The following is an 18,760-nucleotide window of genomic DNA, read 5'->3' as shown; positions in this document are numbered from 1 at the left end:
ACTGATTGGCTCAAATACATTAAGATGGAAAGAAATTCCACAAATTAACTTTTAACAAGGCACACCTGTTAATTGAAATGCATTCCAGGTGACTACCTCATGAAGCTGGTTGAGAGAATGCCAAGAGTGTGCAAAGCTGTCATCAAGGCAAAGGGTGGCTACTTTCATTGTGTCGAGGCACAAATCTGGGAAAGGGTACCAAAATGTTTCTGCAGCATTGAAGGTCCCCAAGAACACAGTGGCCTCCATCATTCTTAAATGGAAGAAGTTTGGAACCACCAAGACTCTTCCTAGAGCTGGCCGTCCGGCCAAACTGAGCAATCGGGGGAGAAGGGCCTTGGTCAGGGAGGTGACCAAGAACCCGATGGTCACTCTGACAGAGCTCCAGAGTTCCTCTGTTGATATGGGATTACCTTCCAGAAAGACAACCATCTCTGCAGCACTCATCCAATCATGCTGTCACGTGTACTCCCTCTCCGGTGTTCGAGGTCGCCAGTCTGCTCATTATGACGCACACCTGTCACCATCGTTACGCGCATCTGCGCCCCATGAGACTCACCTGGACTCCATCACTTTCCTAATTACCTCCCCTTTATCTGTCACTCCCTTTGGTTCCTTCCCCAAGCGTTATTGATTCTGTTCCTGTGTTTCATATCTGGATGCTACTCGTGTTTCTTGTTTTGTTCCATGTATTATTTATTATTAAATTCCCTCCCTGTACTTCCGACTCCGAGCGTACACGTTACACAGGCCTTTTATGGTAGAGTGGCCAGACAGAAGCCACTCCTCAGTAAAAGGCACATGACAGCCCGCTTGGAGTTTGCCAAAAGGCACCTAAAGGACTCTCAAACCATGAGAAACAAGGTTTTCTGGTCTGATGAAACCAAGATTGAACTCTTTGGCCTGAATGCCAAATATCACTTCTGGAGGTAACCTGGCACCCTCCCAACGGTGAAACATGGTGGTGGCAGCATCATGCTGTGGGGATGTTTTTCAGTGGCAGGGACTGGGAGACTAGTCAGGATTGAAGGAAAGATGAACGGAGCAAAGTACAGAGAGATCCTTGATGAAAACCTGCTCCAGAGCGCTCAGGACCTCAGACCTAAGCAGACAGCCAAGACAATGCAGGAGTGGTTTCGGTACAAGTCTCAATGTCCTTGAGTGGCCCAGCCAGAGCCCGGAGATACCTGAAAATAGCTGTGCAGCGATGCTCCCAATCCAACCTGACAGAGCTTGAGAGAATCTGCAGAGAAGAATGGGAGAAACTCCCCAAATACAGGTGTGCCAAGCTTGTAGCATCATACCCAAGAAGACTCGAGCCTGTAATCGCTGCCAAAGGTGCTTCAACAAAGTACTGAGTAAAGGGTCTGAATACTTATGTAAATGTGATTTCAGTTTTTATTTTATATATATATACATTTGCACACATTTCTAAAAACCTGTTTTTGCTTTGTCATTATGGGGTATTGTGTGTAGATTGATGAAAACAATTTCATCCATTTCAGAATAAGGCTGGAACGTAACAAAATGTGGAAACAGTCAAGGGGTCTGAATACTTTCCGAATGCACTGTATATAGTTCAATATATTTTCTTCATTATTTCTATCTGATTTTGGTTGTTTAAGTTGACACTGAAGCAGTTTTTCGATCCCGTACATGACCACATCGATGGCCCGCCTAACAATCTTCGTTACAGGGGAAAAAAACTGTAATTAGCTCCAATGACTGTAATTTCCCAAATATTAAAGAAAATATATTGGCAATGAAACCATTTATCTACTTCTTCAGAGTTGGATGAACAGGAATAGCTAGCATGCTAACTGTTTCTGTAGACGTCCAGTCATTGCGCTAATGCTAGTTAGCATTAACTTGTGAAACTACTTCTAACTTCCTTCATACTGGACGCAGAAACATAAAAATGGTATCCACGATGGTATTATGTTGCAGGTAGTGAAATTAATCCAAAAATGATTTCCCAGATCTCTTGTGGGCCGCAGATCCCAATTTGAAAACCGATTTAAATAAATAAGTCATATTTCTCCGCTCCTGTCCCTGAGACAAAATTTTACATTTGGTCTATAATTTTACTGCAAGAAACAGTTCATTCTGCAGGAGTTCATATTATAATAGGCTACATGTAAGGGCTACTGTCAGTATGCAGACTTCAGTTACAACTCTATTACTGTTCCCATCTGAACTTCAAATGTGATACTATGTGAAACAGCCTGCGCAGACCACGAAAAACAACAGTAAACGGGATAAGATGTTTACATGCCACAGTATCCCGTCAGTATCCAGGCATCTTATTCAGGTTTCCCAAAACCGGGATACAATCCCCTGCTATTGTGCCGTTGAGCAAGGCACTGAACTGTGCCATAGCTGACCCTGGCTTTCAACCCCTAAAAGTGTGTGTGTGTATGTAAGGTTAAGCTTGCTTAACCTACAATGTGTGATGAGTGAGTGTTTTTGCAGATTTTTTGTTGTTGTTAATTTGGGGGGGATTTGGCTGCAGTAGAACAATATGAATGGAATTACGTTTGTTGGTGTTTCTTAATTTTGAGCACCTGCCCCATCAAAGGTCTGTGCACAGCTTTCACCTGGATTCACCTAGTCATTCTGTCATGGAAAGAGCATTTGTCCTTAATGTTTTGTAAACTCAGTGTAAAATGTACTTTGTTGGGATAGTTCAGGGTTTATGGAGTAAGGAAGATGTTTTATTTCCTTTGACTCTTATATGGTTTGACTTCTTGTCGTGATAGTTCAGGGGTTTCCCCTTACTATGAAAAGTGAACAACTTCCTTGACATACCTCTCTGGTTCAGTGGAATAAGCTAGATGTTTTATTTCCTTTGACTCTTATAGGGTTTGTTGTCTTGTCGGGATAGTTCAGGGGTTTCCCCTTAGTATGAAAAGTGAACAACTTCCTTGACATACCTCTCTGGTTCAGTGGAATAAGGAATACTAATTATTTAATTTAGTAACATGATTATTTCCAATTTGGGAACTAGTGTGAAAGCATATAGATCCTCCAATTCACGTGTTTTTATATTCTGTGTGAGAGCATACACAGGGTGTCACACCCTGATCTGTTTCACATGTCTTGTGCTTGTCTCCACCCCCCACCAGGTGTCTCCCATTTCCCCCATTATCCCCTGTGTATTTATTCCTGTGTTTTCTGTTTGTCTGTTGCCATTTCATCTTGTCTTGTGTCATGTGAATTTCTATCTCTAATTCACCCTAAGCTTGAATCATTACCAGAGGTTGTAAGGCTCTGGTTTTAATCATCAATGATTCAAGGTCCACAACCAACAAGGATTATCTGTATATTTATTCATGGAGAGCTCTACCGCCAAAGACACAAACAGACGATTTTATACCTCCTGGACTTGACTCCTCCCACCTTTAGGTGACTTTTCTAAACAGTTTCCGCCTTCCCCCTTGAATGTTTAGTACCGCCCCCTCTGTTAGTGGGTTGACACTACATGATAATTCTAACATTTATACTGTGTTTGGGGTGAAATCCTTTAGTCATTATTCTTAAAATCCAAATAAATCTAACAATCCACCCCTTTGACTAAATATTCCCACATTCAGGATAAATGTATTTTACAAGCATGATTAATCTCAGAGATCACATCAGAACTAATAAACATTTCATCCAATTGCGGTCTTTCAGGGTCCAAATCCTCGTCATCCACCAAGCCTGGAGGATCGTTTTCACATTCCCCTGGTCAGAGTCCGGAGTCAGTCCATCTCTCATCATTGTTTAGATACTGCATTTCACCAACGCCTGACTCACCAATCCTCGGACAGAGGGAACAAGACAACAACCACATAATACAAGAATACCCATACAAACACTGATCGCTCCTAAAATGGTGGCTGCTAGGGTTTTCCATTTACCAAATATTTCATCAAACCACCCTATCCACAATGTACTAACTTCTGAGTTCAGTTCATCCTTCACTTAGTGCAGTTAATTCTGTAAGAGCTCTGGTGACTGTCCCATCCAGTGTGGTGTTGTTAGGGATAAATGTGCAACAATGGCTTATCTTTCTATAGACACCGGCTGTCAATGGGTGCTGAAGGTGGGTGTGGTGTATGAATCAGGCGCAGGACGCAGAGGCTCAGTCCAAAAGACTTTAGTGCAATATTCACGAAAAGAAATAAGCACAATAAGCCCGAAGGCGAAGACACGGCGCACACAGGCGTCAAATAAACGGTGCACTAACATGTGCAAAAATAACCTCTCCAAAACACTGGAGGGAAATAATAATAATAATAATATGCCATTTAGCAGACGCTTTTATCCAAAGCGACTTACAGTCATGCGTGCATACATTTTTGTGTATGGGTGGTCCCGGGGATCGAACCCACTACCTTGGCATTACAAGCGCCGTGCTCTACCAGCTGAGCTACAGAGGACCAAATAAGTAGCTCCAACACGAAACAGAAGCGCAATCACACACAAAGACAAACACAACCAACGAGAACTAAATAGGACACTAACGAGGACTAACAAGACACAGGTGTACAACATCAAGACAAAACCAAACGAACATGAAACATAGATCGGTGGCGGCTAGTACTCCGGGGACGACGACCGCCGAAGCCTGCCCGAACCAGGAGGAGGAGCAGCCTCGGCCGAAACCGTGACAGTACCCCCCTTGACGCGCGGTACCAGCCGTGCGCTCGACCCCCGGCCTCGGGGACGACCAGGAGGACGCGGAGCAGGGCGCGCGGGGATGGTCCCGTGGAACTCCGACAGGAGAGATGGGTCTAGGATGTCCCTCCGCGGCACCCAGCACCGCTCCTCCGGGCCGTACCCCTCCCACTGGAGACCCCATCCGGCGTCTGGAGTCCAAGATGGACCGAACGGTGTACGCGGAGCCCCCTCGATGTCCAGTGGGAGGCGGAGGAGTCTCTCCTATCTCATTGTCCTGGAGTGGACCAGCTACCACCGGCCTGAGAAGAGACACATGGAACGAGGGGTTAATATTCTTATACTCAACAGGTAGATGTAACCTATAACACACCTTGTTCAATCTTCTCAGGACTTTAAAGGGCCCTCACAAACCGCCGACCCAGCTTCCGGCAGGGCAGGCGGAGGGGTAGGTTTCTGGTAGAGAGCCAGACTCGATCTCCGGGTGCGTACACCGGCCCCTCACTGCGGTGGAGATCGGCGCTCGCCTTGTGACGAAGGACGGCCCGCTGCAGGTGGACGTGGGCAGCGTTCCACGTCTCTTCCGAGCGCCTCATCCAATCATCCATCGCAGGGGCCTCGATCTGGCTCTGCTGCCACGGTGCCAGAACCGGCTGGTAACCTAATACACATGGAAGGGGGTTAGGTTGGTAGAGGAGTGGCGGAGAGAGTTCTGGGCCATCTCGGCCCAGGGAAGGTACCTTGACCACTCCTCAGGCCGGTCCTGGCAATACGACCTCAGAAACCTACCCACATCCTGGTTGACACGTTCTACCTGCCCGTTACTCTCCGGGTGGTACCCTGAGGTAAGGCTAACCGAGACCCCCAAACGCTCCATGAACGCTCTCCAAACACGGGAGGTAAACTGGGGGCCTCGATCAGACACTATATCCTCGGGCACCCCGTAATGCCGGAAGACGTGGGTAAATAGGGGCCTCAGCGGTCTGTAGGGCAGTAGGAAGACCCGACATAGGGAGAAGACGACAGGCCTTAGAGAACCGGTCCACAACGACCAGGATGGTGGTATTCCCCCTGAGAGAGGGGAAGGTCTGTCACAAAATCCACCGAGAGGTGGGACCATGGTCGTTATGGAACGGGCAGGGGTTGTAACTTACCCCTGGGCAGATGTCGGGGCGCCTTACACTGGGCGCACACCGAGCAGGAGGAGACATAAACCCTCACATCCCTAGCCAAAGTAGGCCACCAGTATTTAGTGCTAAGGCAATGCACTGTCCGGCCAATACCCGGATGTCCAGAGGAGGGGGACGTGTGAGCCCAGTAAATGAGTCGATCCCGAATCTCGAGCGGAACGTACTTCCGACCCTCAGGACACGTGTCATACCGCCGGGACAGCGCATCTGCCTTACCATTCTGGGACCCATGGATGTACGTGATTTTAAATACGAACCTGGTGAGAAACATACTCCATCGAGCCTGGCGAGGGTTCAGTCTCCTCGCTGCCCGGATGTACTCCAGGTTCCGATGGTCAGTCAAAATGAGGAAAGGGTGTTGAGCCCCCTCAAGCCAATGCCTCCACACCTTAAGGGCTTGAACTACAGCTAACAGCTCCCTGTCCCCAACGTCATAGTTACGCTCCGCCGGGCTGAGCTTTTTTAGAATAAAAAGCACAGGGGCGGAGTTTAGGTGGCGTGCCAGACCGTTGAGAGAGAACGGCCCTATACCTGCCTCAGACGCGTCCACCTCAACCTGAAAGGGTACTGCGGGATCCGGATGTGCCAGCACCGAGCCGACGTAAACAGGTCCTTCAGTCTCCCAAAGGCCCTGTTCGCATCAGCTGACCACTGCAGGCGCACCGGACCCCCTTTCAGAAGGGACGTGATGGGAGCTGCCACCTGTCCAAAACCGCGGATAAACCTCCGGTAGTAATTCGCAAAGCTCAAGAACTGCTGCACCTCTTTTACAGTAGTTGGGGTTTGCCAATTACGCACAGCGGACACACGATCCACCTCCATTCTCACCCCTGACGCGGACAACCGATAACCCAAAAAGGAGACCGACTCCTGGAAAAACAGACATTTCTCTGCCTTGCCATATAGGTCGTGCTCCAACAGCCTCCTCAATACATGACGCACCAGGGTTACATGCTCGGCTCGGGTAGACGAGTACACCAGAATATCATCAATGTACACGACCACCCCTTGTCCCTGCATATCCCAGAAAATGTCATCTACGAAGGATTGGAAGACTGATGGAGCATTCATCAACCCATATGGCATGACCAGATACTCGAAATGACCTGACGTGGTACTAAACGCTGTCTTCCATTCGTCGCCCTCCCTTATGCGCACCAAGTTATACGCGCTCCTGAGATCCAATTTTGTGAAAAACCGCGCTCCATGCAATGACTCCGTCATGGTCGCAATCAGAGGGAGTGGATAACTGTATTTCACAGTAATCTGATTGAGACCACGGTAATCAATGCACGGGCGCAACCCTCCATCTTTCTTCTTCACAAAAAGAAGCTTGAGGAGGCGGGAGAAGTGGAGGGCCGAACGTATCCCTGTCTCAAAGATTCGGCTATGTAAGTCTCCATAGCTTTTCTCTCCTCTTGAGACAAAGGATACACATGGCTCCGTGGGAGCGCTGCTCCTGCCTGGAGATCAATCGCACAATCCCCCTGTCTATGAGGAGGCAACTGTGTCGCCCTAGTTTTACTAAACACGAGAGCTAAATCCCCATATTCAGGCGGAATGTGCAGTGCGGGCACTTGGTTTGGACTTTCCACCGAAGTCGCCCCCACGGAAACACCCAGACATCGCCCCTCGCACTGAGCAGACCACCCATCGAGAGCCCTCTGTTGCCACGAAATAGCAGGGTTATGGGTGCTTAACCAGGAATTCCCAGCACCACCGGGTACGCAGGAGAGTCGATCAGATACAGCTGTATAGTCTCTTCATGACCCCCCTGCGCACACACTCCTAAGTGGCGCTGTGATCTCCCTAATCAGCCCCGACCCCAATGGGCGGCTATCTAAGGCATGAACGGGAAAAGGGTTTTCAACAGGTAGGAGAGGGATCCCTAAATCTAAACAAAACTTCCGATCAACAAAATTCCCAGCTGCGCCTGAATCTACTAGCGCCTTATGCTGGGAATGAGGTGCAACCTGTGGAAAACAAACAGGTATACAAAAGTGCGCAACAGAAAGCTCTGGGTAAGTGGGACGTCTACTCACCTGGGAGGCCCCCCAGTGCGTGGCCTGTTGTCTTCTCCCCGGAGAACCCTCCCCAGCACCTGGCCGCAGTGTGCCCTCCACGACCGCACTTGGTGCAGGAGACAGGCCCCCTCGGGCTCCTCCTCCTCCTTTCTCTAGCGCCGGCACCCCCGAGCTCCATAGGGCTCGGCTCGGAGGTGCCGGAGGCGGAATGGAAGGACCCCCTCGGGACGTCCACGGGTGGCCAGCAGGGTGTCCAGACGGATGGACATATCGACCAACTGGTCGAAGGTAAGATGGGTATCCCTGCAGGCCAACTCACGTTGAACGTCCTCCCGTAGGCTACATCGAAAATGGTCGATGAGGGCCCGTTCATTCCACCCTGCGTCCGCCGCTAGAGTCCGGAACTCTAAAGCAAACGCCTGTGTGCTCCTCCTCCCCCTGTCTCAGGTGGACTAGACGCTCCCCGCCGCTTTGCCCTCAGGTGGATGGTCGAACACGGCCTTGAAGCGACGGGGAGAACTCGGCGTAGGAGATGGTGTTGGCGTCCATCTTCCTCCACTCGGCGTTAGCCCACTCCAACGCCTTGACCGTGAGACAGGAGATGAGGGCGGAAACGCTCTCGTGTCCCGAGGGCACCGGGTGTACAGTGGCCAGGTAGAGCTCCACCTGCAGGAGGAACCCCTGACACCCGGCAGCTGTTCCGTCATACGCCCTTGGGAGCGAGAGCCGAATCCCCCTGGGTTCCGAACCTGGGACTGGTGGACCGGCCGATGGGGTGGGCAGGGTAGGTGGAGGTGTGGGTACCCTGCTGGCCTGCCATCGGTGCAAGGTGTTGATTATGTCCTGTAGAGCGGTCCCCAGTTGTCTTATCTGGTCATCTTGCCCACGGATATGCTCCTCGAGCGACTCAGGCGTAACTGCCGATCCTGCTGATTCCATTATGGTGTGTGATTCTGTCAATGGGTGCTGAAGGTGGGTGTGGTGTATGAATCAGGCGCAGGACGCAGAGGCTCAGTCCAAAAGACTTTAGTGCAATATTCACGAAAAGAAATAAGCACAATAAGCCCGAAGGCGAATACACGGCGCACACAGGCGTCAAATAAACGGCGCACTAACATGTGCAAAAAGAACCTCTCCAAAACACTGGAGGGAAATAAGTAGCTCCAACACGAAACAGAAGCGCAATCACACACAAAGACAAACACAACCAACGAGAACTAAATAGGACACTAACGAGGACTAACAAGACACAGGTGTACAACATCAAGACAAAACCAAACAAACATGAAACATAGATCGGTGGCAGCTAGTACTCCGGGGACGACGACCGCCGAAGCCTGCCCGAACCAGGAGGAGGAGCAGCCTCGGCCGAAACCGTGACACCGGCCCTTTCTGCCTGATCTAGAACCAACCTCTACTAAGTTATGAGCGGGATGGCGGATAATCGCTCAGAGATCCCCTTTACTGCATCTCTAGTCTGGTCAATAAATCGTTGTTGGTTGTAATAGATATAATTTATCCAATCCACATTTTTGTTTATTGTCACCCACCAGAAAAATGTTGTAGTAAAACTCTCCCATATTTGATTCATAGCTTTGTATTCGTCTGGAACAGCCCTGGGGATGCCTATACCATCTATCCAAATTGGGCTATTTCCTTCCTTCCTTATTTCTTTTTCTCCTAATTATTCTTCCTGTCACTGGTCTTTGATGACCAATTCTTACAGGTTGGACCAACAATACTGGTGCACAAGTACCCACCCATCCCTCTGGTAATGTCTGCCGACTGCTCCCTTTGTTAGTGCATGCCCACCACACATCAGTCAGAGGGATGGTTAGGCTCCTAATTTTTTTCCTCCCTTCCTTATCTAAATCAGTCACATTAATTATCTCCTTACAGCCATCAAAATCACCCAAGTTACGGGTGCCATTTCTATGTCTGTAACACTGTTATTCGCCAGGAGTTAAAGTGAATCTAGGTGGGCTGGCCCAGTATGTCAATTTTGCCAGCCCAATCCCTGTGCAATTTGGCTCTTTTTGATTGGACCCCAGGTCTAATACACAGGGAAACATTGCCTTTGGCATTGGGGCGGTCAACATTGTCGGTCGCCCAATGGAGCATGCATAACAATTGGTCTCCCCCAAGGCCCTAGCGGTGTATTTCATCCACTTTAACCAGAGATTCTCATCAGGGACCCCCTCCACTTCCCCATTGTTCCATTCTTGGAGGAAAAAATATTTCATAGTGGACGGGTTAGTCGAATTGACTCCGTCATCCCTTGACTGATTTACTCTGTCTATTGCCATTAATGGATTCATGACAGTACCTGCTCCCTCTATATCTTTTGACTCCATCAAATGTAATCTTAGACAAGTATCCCGTCCGTATACGTCCGCGCAAGCCCAGTAAGTTCTTTTCATGTCCTCTTTAGTGCCTTTTACTATCGTTACTACCATTTCCGTGGGGATGTCGTTATACCTTCTTATCCTCCATCTGGACGTCCAGGCCCCCCGTCTCATATCTCCGTCCCCCAGTATGTCTAAATACCTGAGCCCAGGAACAATCCGCCGAGGGAGCTGAACATAAATACAATGGGATCTTATAATCCCATGTTGCTTGCTTATCCGCTCTGATAAGATCCCTAATCCTAATTTTGAATCTTATTCCCCACCCCTCTCTGACCCCTATTTTGTAGATCACTCGCCCTTGACGGTCAGTATGTCGGGTCGCTTCCCTTTTATTTCTTAATAATGGTAAGGCCATAGCGTAATTGGTGCGAGGTGGTGGTGGATCTTGACATATTCCAGCTTATTTCTGGTCTCATTCCACTAAGGAATGCTATTTTTTAGCTGCTGATGGTACGGAGTATCATTTCCCTGTCCCTGGGGAGGCTCAGGTATTTCACTTGGCTGATGGTCTCACTGTCTTCCTGTTTACATTCATGTACTTTGGAGAAGTCAACATGTCGATGGTAAGGTTCCCTTAAATTATTACACAACTCAGTAATTTTCCCAACATATTGCCCATCATCTGCCCATGGTAGGACTGCTCCATTGGCATCCCCTGAAACCCACTGCCCCCGAACAGCTGCCCAATCTTTCCCAACTAGGGTTCTGACTGCCCTCTCAATTTCCCCTGTGTTTAGCTTAAAGCTTGCTGCTAGACTCTCCAAATCCCTCCTGAACCCCTCTATTCCTGTCTTAGGGTGCACTACACCCTCTATAGCTCTCACTACATCCCTCCTATCATTACTGAATCAATGACAATACATTTACATTCTAGTCACCCAGCAGACGCTCCTATCCAGAGCGACCTACAGTTAGTGAATACATAATTATTATTTTTTTACTGCCCCCCCGTGGGAATCGAACCCACAACCCTGGCGTTGCAAACACCATGCTCTATCAACTGAGCTACATCCCTGCCGGCCATACCCCCCTCCCCTGGACGACGCTGGGCCAATTGTGCGCCGCCCATGAGTCTCCCAGTCGCGGCCGGCTGCGACAGAGCCTGGATTCGAACCAGGATCTCTAGTGGCACAGTTAGCACTGCCTCCTTCTTTCCACTCCTCTCCTCTTTTGACCTCACCCTCTCACCGTCCCCCCCTACTCACAAGGCAGGCAATACGCTTGACCTCATCTTTACTAGATGCTGCTCTTCTACTAATCTCACTGCAACTCCCCTCCATGTCTCTGACCACTACTTTGTTTCCTTTTCTCTCTCTCTCTCCTCCCACACTACTCACTCTGCCCCTACACAGATGGTAATGCGCCGCCGCAACCTTCGCTCTTTCTCTCCCACTACTCTCTCCTCTTCCATCCTATCATCTCTTCCCTCTGCTCAATCCTTCTCCCTCCAATCTCCTGATTCTGCCTCCTCAACCCTCCTCTCCTCCCTTTCTGCATCCTTTGACTCTCTGTGTCCCCTATCCTCCCGGCCGGCTCGGTCCTCCCCTCCAGCTCCGTGGCTTGATGACTCATTGCGAGCTCACAGAACAGAGCTCCGGGCAGCGGAGCGGAAATGGAAGAAAACTCAACTCCCTGCCGACCTGGCATCTTTTCACTCCCTCCTCTCTACATTTTCTTCATCTGTTTCTGCTGCTAAGGCCACTTTCTACCACTCTAAATTCCAAGTATCTGCCTCTAACCCTAGGAAGCTCTTTGCCACATTTTCTTCCCTGCTGAATCCCCCCCCCCCCTCCACTTTGAAAAGAAGGTTGACGACATTCGATCCTCGTTTGCTAAGTCTAATGACACTGCTGGTCCTACTCACACTGCCCTTCCCTATGCTTTGACTTCTTTCTCCCCTCTCTCTCCAGATAAAATCCTGCGACTTGTGACTGCAGGCCGCCCAACAACCTGCCCGCTTGACCCCATCCCCTCCTCTCTTCTCCAGACCATCTCCGGTGACCTTCTCCCCTACCTCACCTCGCTGATCAACTCATCCTTGACCGCTGGCCATGTCCCTTCCGTCTTCAAGAGAGCGAGAGTTGCTCCCCTTCTCAAAAAACCAACACTCGATCCCACTGATGTCAACAACTACAGACCAGTATCCCTTCTTTCTTTTCTTTCCAAAACTATTGAGTGTGCCGTCTTTAGCCAACTCTCTTGCTATCTCTCTCAGAATGACCTTCTTGATCCAAACCAGTCAGGTTTCAGGACTGGTCATTCAACTGAGACTGCTCTTCTCTGTGTCACGGAGACTCTCCGCACTGCTAAAGCTAACTCTCTCTCTCTCTGCTCTTGTCCTTCTAGACCTGTCTGCTGCCTTTGATACTGTGAACCATCAGATCCTCCCTCTCCACCCTCTCCGAGCTGGGCATCTCCGGCGCGGCTCACTCCTGGATTGCGTCCCTACCTGACCGGTCGCTCCTACCAAGTGGCGTGGCGAGAAGCTGTCTCCGCACCACGTGCTCTCACCACTGGTGTCCCCCAGGGCTCAGTTCTAGGCCCTCTTCTTTTCTCCCTATACACCAAGTCACTTGGCTCTGTCATATCCTCACATGGCCTCTCCTATCATTGCTACGCTGACGATACACAACTAATCTTCTCCTTTCCCCCTTCTGATAACCAGGTGGCGAATCGCATCTCTGCATGTCTGGCAGACATATCAGTATGGATGACGGATCACCACCTCAAGCTGAACCCTGGCAAGACGGAGCTGCTCTTCCTCCCGGGGAAGGACTGCCCGTTCCATGATCTCGCTATCACGGTTGACAACTCCGCTGTGTCCTCCTCCCAGAGTGCGAAGAGCCTAGGGCGTGACCCTGGACAACACCCTGTCGTTCTCCGCCAACATCAAGGCGGTGACCCGCCTCCTGCAGGTTCATGCTCTACAACATTCGGAGAGTACGACCCTGCCTTACACAGGAAGCGCACAGGTCCTAATCCAGGCACTTGTCATCTCCCGTCTGGACTACTGCAACTCGCTGTTGGCTGGCCTCCCCTGCCTGTGCCATTAAACCCCTACAACTCATCCAGAATGCCGAGCCCGTCTGGTGTTCAACCTTCCCAAGTTCTCTCACGTCACCCCCCTCCTCCGCACACTCCACTGGCTTCCAGTTGAAGCTTCGCATCCGCTACAAGACCATGGTGCTTGCCTATGGAGCAGTGAGGGGAACGGCACCTCTGTACCTTCGGGCTCTGATCAGTCCCTACACCCAAACGAGGGCATTGCGTTCATCCACCTCTGGCCTGCTGGCTCCCTTCCTCTGCGGAAGCACAGCTCCCGCTCAGCCCAGTCAAAACTGTTCGCTGCTCTGGCACCCCAATGGTGGAACAAGCTCCCTCACGACGCCAGGACAGCGTGAGTCACTCACCACCTTCCGGAGACATTTGAAACCCCACCTCTTTAAGGATTACCTGGGATAGGATGAAGTAATCCTTCTACCCCCCGCACCAATTGGTGAGTCGTTCTGGATAAGAGCGTCTGCTAAATGACGTTAATGTGCCCTTGAGCAAGGCACTTAACCCTAATTGCTCCTGTAAGTCGCTCTGGTTAAGAGCGTCTGCTAAATGACTAAAATGTAAAAAAATGTAAAAAAATGATGCAGTGCCTTAGACCACTGCGCCACTCAGGATAATAATAACTGCAATAACTATCAATAATAATTATAATAACTATTACGAATTATATTGTGTCCTTTTTCTGATGTTCTAATTGTAGTCTATTCCATCACTTTAGTTTAAAATATAAATTTATTTATAACAAATCCAGAACCCACCACAGGCTGGCGCTATTCCCCAGCACAACAGCCAATGCCACTTGCTTCCCTGTAACGAAAATAAATTATTGTTTTAAAATTTTCCAACTATTTGTATTTTCCCGCTAACCCATTTCAGTTCGCTATTCAATATCTTTAACAGTTCTCTCTGATTTGGCCCCAATCAATAAAACAAATGCTTGATATCGTTGATCAGCATACATGACATTCCTACCATCTGAACTTATTTACTGTCTCTCCCCCCCCTCCCCATTGAATAAGTGCGTCTCCCTAGTTACCCCATAACCACGCCTCAAATCTCTTATTCGGCATTTAACCAACCAAATACTAAGTAGTATCCGGTTATCATTCATACCCGCCGTTGAATTCCCTCATACACACATATTTCACCTCATGCCATTCAAAGGCCCAACACGACAGAATAGTTCAATGCAACTCTCTATTGGTTCTTCAAGTCGCTCCGGACCAGAGCGTCTGCCAAATGACCAAAAATGCAAATGTAAATATTCTCTACTTTCTCACTCATTACGTACGTCTACGTTTGAGTGCGAAAGTTCATACATATGCATCGTTGGACTTTATAGGTACCTCTCAAATAATCGCTTTGTGGTGTTTTTAGCCAATTCTTAATTGACACATCATTTTTTTATGAATAAAAATTACTGACCTTTTCCCTGCAGTTCGGATTTAAATGCTTTTTCAAACTTGTTGACGTCTTTATCGTTCATAAAGAGTAATCACCGGCCTGTTTATAACCTTAACCCCTTGAATGTTTAGTACCGCCCCCTCTGTTAGTGGGTTGACACTACATGATAATTCTAACATTTATACTGTGTTTGGGGTGAAATCCTTTAGTCATTATTCTTAAAATTCAAATTAATCTAACACTTGTCAAGTCTTACCAGCGTATTTTTCCCGCTTTCTAGCATCTCTAGTTTCTGTTTTCTAGTCCTCCTGGTTCTGATCATTCTGCCTGCCCTGACCCAGAGCCTGCCTGCTGTTCTGTCCCTGTGTAACGCTGCTTTGGATTACTGACCATTCTGCCTGCCCTAACCCTGAGCCTGCCTGCCGTTCTGTCCCTAATTGATGCTGCCTTGGATTACTGACCTCTGCCTGCCCTTGACCTGCTGTTTGCCTGCCCCGTTTTGTAATAAACATCTGAGATTCGAATTGCCTGCATCCTGTGTCTGCATCTGGGTCTTATCCTGAGTTGTGTTAATACGAACTGGCCATGACTGACCCAGCAGATTCGGACCAGCTCTGCAACGCCGTCTCCTCCCAAGGAGCCACCATTGGAAGACACGAGGAGTTACTTAAAAATCTTATGGAAGGATTCCAGACCTTGGCGGAATGCCACGACCGCACTTTCAATACATTGCTGGAGAAATTCTGCGGATTGTCTATTAGGCAGCCAGCCATTACAGTAACCTCCCAGCCTCTCAGTAACCCGCTGTCAGCAGCATGTCTCCCCAGCCCACCCTGGATTCCCGAGAACCCCGCTTACCTCATCCGGAACGCTACGCTGGATATTCAGGAACCTGTCAGGCGTTTCTCTCCCAGTGCTCCCTCATCTTCGAGCTATAGCCCTCTTATTTTCCCTCGGACCGCTCGAAGATAGCATACCTTATAACACTGATGTCCAGGAGGGCTCTCGCCTGGGCTATGGTGGTGTGGGAGCAACAATCCACCGTGTGCTTCAGTCTGGAGGAGTTCATGGCGGAGGTGAAAAGGGTGTTTGATTCTCCGTTGTCCGGGAGAGAGGCTGCTCGGAAGCTACTCCTACAATGTCAAGACTCCTGTAGTGTAGCAGACTATGCAGTCGATTTCCGCACATTGGCCGCTGAGAGTGCCTGGAACCCGGAATCCCTATTCGACACGTTCCTTCACGGATTATCGGAGGAGGTTAAAGACGAGCTCGCAGCCCGGGAGCTGCCCATGAATCTCGACTCGCTCATCACCTTGACCATATGGATCGATGGGCGACTACAGCAATGTAGGAGGGAGAGGTCTGTTCCCAGTCACGCTCACCCGTCCAAGGATCCCACCTCACCTCCGAGGAATCCCGGAAGTCTCCAGAATCTACATTACCGAGAGAATCCAAGGTTACCCGAGTTCCCCTGGGAATCACCGAGGTCTGCCAACTCGCCGTCTCCAGATCCTATGTAACTTGGCAGAGCTAGATTGTCTCCTGCCGAATGTTTACGCATACTGAAAACCAAGAGCTGTCTGTATTGTGGGACTACAGGTCATTACATTTCTAGCTGTCCATTAAAAAGACCAGGCCCATCAGTAGGTACGAGTACGCTGGTGGGCAATACGGAGAATTTCCAATCTCCCGCTACTCGTACCCCTCTCCATGCTATCGTGCTGTGGGGTGACCGGTCTAAATCTCTCAGGTTACTTATTGACTCTGGGGCCGACAAAAGTTTTATGGACACTACCCTGGTGTCAGAGCTGGGAATCCCCACTCAACCCCTCTCCATTCCCATGGACGTCAGAGCGCTGGATGGGTGCTCTATGGGCAGAGTCACCATAATACGGTTCCTGTCAACCTGCGAGTGTCAGGTAACTACAGTGAGTCTATGCAATTTCTGCTCATCGAATCTCCTCAGGTACCCGTGGTGTTGGGATTTTCATGGCTCCAGAGGCACAATCCCCTTATCGACTGGACTGTTGGTTCTATCAAGGGTTGGAGCCCGTTCTGCCATGCTCATTGCTTGAAGTCGGCGCAGCCTGCCCCGGGGCGTCTTCCTGCGGGCTTGGAAAAAGTATCTGACCTTTCTGCCATTCCCGCGGTACCAGTACCTTCGGGAAGTTTTCAGCAAGGCCCGTGCCACATCGCATTATCGACCTTCTCCTGGGCACTACACCACCTCGGGGGAGGCTTTATTCCCTGTCGGGTCCGGAGACCAAGGCGATAGAAAGGTATATTGAGGACTCCCTGGCTGCAGGGTGTATCCATCCTTCTGCCTCCCCCGCCAGTGCAGGGTTCTTCTTTGTGGAGAAGAAGGACAAAATCCTGCGCCCGTGTATCGACTACCGGAGCCTTAATGAAATCACAGTTAAAAAACGTTACCTGCTACCACTCATCGCCTCAGCTTTCAAGCCTCTCCAGGGGGCTACGATCTTCTCAAAGTTGGATCTTCGGAACGCCTAACATCTGGTGCGTATACGGGAAGGAGACGAGTGAAGACAGCCTTTAACACGGCTAGCGGGCACTACGAATACCTGGTGATGCCATTCGGACTGACCAACGCTTCTGCAGTGTTCCAGGCCCTGGTTAACGAAGTTCTCTGTGACATGTTGAACCGGTTCGTGTTTGTCTACCTCGATGACATCCTCAACCCACATCCAGAGTGCAGTTTACAGGGGTTTGCTCATTTCTACCGCCATTTCTTCCGGGGTTACAGCACCCTGGCTTCCCCCCTTTCAGCACTCACCTCTCCCAAGGTCCTGTTCATGTGGTCTCCAGCTGCTGACCGGGCGTTCTCGGACCTCAAGCATCGTTTCACTACAGCTCCCATCTTAATCCATCCGGATCCTTCCCATCAGTTCGTGGTGGAGGTTGACACCTCGGACGTCGGAGTGGGGTCTGTCCTGTCCCAGCGTTCTGCCCAGGACCAAAAGGTGCATCTCTTTGCTTTCCTTTCCCATCGTCTTAACTCCACTGAGAGGAATTATGATGAGGGAAATCGAGAACTACTCACGGTGAAGATGGCGTTGCAGGAGTGGAGGCAAACTTTCCCCCCATTTCATCGGCCCTTTCCCCATCTCTAAGATTCTTAGCCCCTCTGCTGTTCGTCTTCAGTTGCCCCGTATACACTACCGGTCAAAGGTTTTAGAACACCTACTCATTCAAGGGTTTTTCTTTATTTTTACAATTTTCTACATTGTAGAATAATAGTGAAGACATCAAAACTATGAAATAACATATGGAATCATGTAGTAACCAAGAACATGTTAAACAAATCAAAATATATTTCATATTTGAGATTCTTCAAATAGCCACCCTTTGCCTTGATGACAGCTTTGCACACTCTTGGCATTCTCTCAACCAGCTTCACATGGAATGCTTTTCCAACAGTCTTGAAGGAGTTCTCACATATGCTGAGCACTTGTTGGCTGCTTTTCCTTCACTCTGCAGTCCGACTCTGTCACACCCTGATCGGTTTCACCTGTCTTTGTGCTTGTCTCCACCCCCCTTCAGGTGTCGCCCATCTTCCCCATTATCCCCTGTGCATTTACACCTGTGTTCTCTGTTTGTCTGTTGCCAGTTCATCTTGTCAGGTCTTACCAGCATGCTTTCCCGTCTTCCTGTTTTCTCAAGTTTCTGTTTCCTAGTTTCCCCAGTTCTGACCATTCTGCCCGCCCTGACCCTGAGCCTGCCTGCCGTTCTGTACCTGTCTGACTCTGACCTGATTACAAACCTCTGCCTGCCCGACCCCGAGCCTGCCTGCCGTTCTGTACCTTACTGACTCTGCCCTGGATTACGGGCCTCTGCCTGCCCTTGACCTGTCTTTTGCCTGCCCCCTGTTTGGTCAATAAACATTTGTGATTCTAGCTGTCTGCATCTGGGTTTTATCCTGATTTCTGATAGACTCATCCCAAACCATCTAAATTTGGTCAGGGGATTGTGGAGGCCAGGTCATCTGATGCTGCAC

Source organism: Coregonus clupeaformis, unplaced genomic scaffold, assembly GCF_020615455.1.
Source record: "Coregonus clupeaformis isolate EN_2021a unplaced genomic scaffold, ASM2061545v1 scaf0396, whole genome shotgun sequence".
NCBI lineage: Eukaryota > Metazoa > Chordata > Actinopteri > Salmoniformes > Salmonidae > Coregonus > Coregonus clupeaformis.
The sequence above is the reverse complement of the archived record's forward strand: the minus strand, read 5'-3'. Positions refer to the sequence as shown.